Source organism: Octopus bimaculoides, chromosome 21 (genome assembly GCF_001194135.2).
Source record: "Octopus bimaculoides isolate UCB-OBI-ISO-001 chromosome 21, ASM119413v2, whole genome shotgun sequence".
NCBI lineage: Eukaryota > Metazoa > Mollusca > Cephalopoda > Octopoda > Octopodidae > Octopus > Octopus bimaculoides.
In genome coordinates, this window is record NC_069001.1 from 9,898,396 (window position 1) to 9,900,883 (window position 2,488).

The 2,488-nt window shown below is 33.7% G+C and overlaps 1 long non-coding RNA gene across 1 annotated transcript in view; it reads right to left on the bottom strand.

Moving 5' to 3' along the window:
- The window catches only part of LOC128250469 (uncharacterized), a 43,625-nt gene extending 41,342 nt beyond the window's left edge, over positions 1-2,283 (bottom strand). The window contains exon 1 of the long non-coding RNA XR_008266484.1: positions 2,210-2,283. This is a non-coding gene — a long non-coding RNA (uncharacterized LOC128250469). The remainder of the gene's footprint in view (positions 1-2,209) is intronic.
- Between the last annotated feature and the right edge of the window lie 205 nt (positions 2,284-2,488).

The following is a 2,488-nucleotide window of genomic DNA, read 5'->3' on the forward strand; positions in this document are numbered from 1 at the left end:
AGATAGATAGATAGATAGACAGATTGATAGATATTGAAGCAGCGAGACAGAGAGAGCAAGACACTGGCAGACAGAAACTTGTTTTCAAGGTGAGTGAAAGGGTAAGACTGTAATAAGGAAAAATTCGAATTATTAAGAGGTTGAGAATCAATCAACAGAAGATACGGAATTGAATTAATAGAAACTTAGAATGGGGAGGAGTGGGGGTGATGTAGGAGAAAAAGAAACGAAAGTAAATATAGCGAAAGGAGGAAAATAAAGAAATGAATTAGAATAAGAAGAGGAGAAAGATGTGATGTATGTGATGATTAAATGATGTTATAAAAGATGCGTGATTTAGTGTTTTAAACGTTAGTATCAGGCCAAATTGGTTATTGATTTTTAAGAGTTTCCTTTTGATAATTGAATCGAATGTATAAAGAAGACGATGATAGTAAGACTGTAGTAAAAAGGAAGGAGAGTTGAGGTAAGAGGTAGAAAATGTGTTGTCGGTTGGAGAGAGATGATAACGATACAGAGAAGTCTTAAAGAGGTTGTAGATTGATGGTGAGAGATAGAAAGGTAGAGTAAGGGAGAGGAATATGTAAAGAGGTTGGAAAAATCAGTAAGGAATAATAAGTGGTGGTAATAGGTAGTAAATTTGTTGGAGGATGATAAGGTTGAGAAAATGGTAGAAGGAATTGATAAAAGGTGAAACAAAAAAAAAAAATTGGTAAGATTTGGTATAAGATGGCTGGGCGAAATTGAAACAGGTTGTGTGAGGTAGAAAGGTATAGAAATGGTGTTTAAGAGGTATGGAAACGGTTTAAGGTGTTGATCATTAGAAAGAGGCAGGAAAGGTTTGTACGATTTAAAACAGTGTAGAAAGTGGTACTTAGAGATACTGAGGGGGGGGGGCTATTGAAATATTTAGGAATAAAATATATCGGTAACATTAATTAATTGGTGGAGAAATATAGCTGGCGGTAGTAAGTATTGATAAAGCAATAGAAAGAGAGAGAAAAAGAAGAGAGAGAAAGTGAGGGATAAAGAGAGAGAGAGAGAGAGAGTAAGGTTCGCAAAGGAGTAAAATGAAGCAAAAAACGATTTACAATGATACGGTAAAAGTGTAAATGATGCCAAGTCGCAATGGGTGGAAGAGAGCGGTGAGCAGAAATTCAACAGTGTATAAATTTATAGTGAAAGGCTGTAAGACGTAGAAAAAAACTCATTAGAATGTTGAATGTAAGACAACTTATTGCAACGGTTGCAAAATATCTATATTGGTTTCAACTTTTGGCACAAGGCCAGCAGTTCCTGGAAAAGGGGTAGGTCGATTAATAGAGGTACCAACTTGTACCTTTATTATCGACTGCGAAAAGATGAAAGATAAAATTGCTCTCAGCTGCATTTGAACTCAGAATGTAAAAGCGGACGAAATGCCGTTAAGCATTTTATCCCGGCGTGCTAACGATTCTGTCATGTCGTTGCCTTACAAGATATCTATATTTAAGAAGTAGGTGATGGAAGTAAACTAAGGAAACGAACTTCAATAATACCAGCAGCAATATGTACACAACACCAAATTTAAACAACATCGCATTTAGCACCGCCGATACACTGTAAGTCTCTTTGAAGACAAAAAACACCCCGCTATTACAAAGTTAAATTGGTTACTCGAAAGCGAGATACATTACTGGATGGGGAACAAACACGACGAGATGGTTTCCATTACGGTTAAAAACATAACACGAGAACATGAGTAAAAAGCATTGGAATACATAAATAAAACAATTCTAAACGCGTTGAAAGCCTTCACTTATCTAATAGTGTATTTCTTATAAACTATACTCGTATACGGGTTGTAGCATAGTTTAGAAATCTGAAACGGTTTCATAATCCCCAGTTACTTTCTTGGGTAAAACTACTGCTTGACCCCACTTAACACACGTGTTAATCCCTGTATTACACTTAGCTAATATATATATATATATATATATATAATTTTATTTAAAAGAGTTCCAACTGTTTTTTATGTTTTATTTATATTCTTGTAAAATTAATGTGGAATATAGAATATGGAATATATAAGATAAAAATGGATAGTATAATGAAATGAAGTATTGAATGTCTTATTGAATATATGGAATATGTCTTATTGAATATATGAGATATTGAGTGTTCAATATAAAGGATTAAATATATAAATGCGAATACGTATTTTCAATACCTTGTGGTATTCATCATGACCGGTATCTGACAGACTGCGAGGTAAGATCAACAAAAATGTACTCCATCCAGTGAGAGTTAAATATCTTTTAATGTTCACTGTATTAAAACAAGAGGTGCTTATAGTTTCTGGTGATTGGACCACGTGGTCAGGCTAATATTTATAGGTTGCTTAATTTTTATACCACACACATTTTGTTATATATATATATATATATATATATATATATACATACTGTATGTCCTGTAATGGAAAATTCAACAAAAGAAGTACTCCATC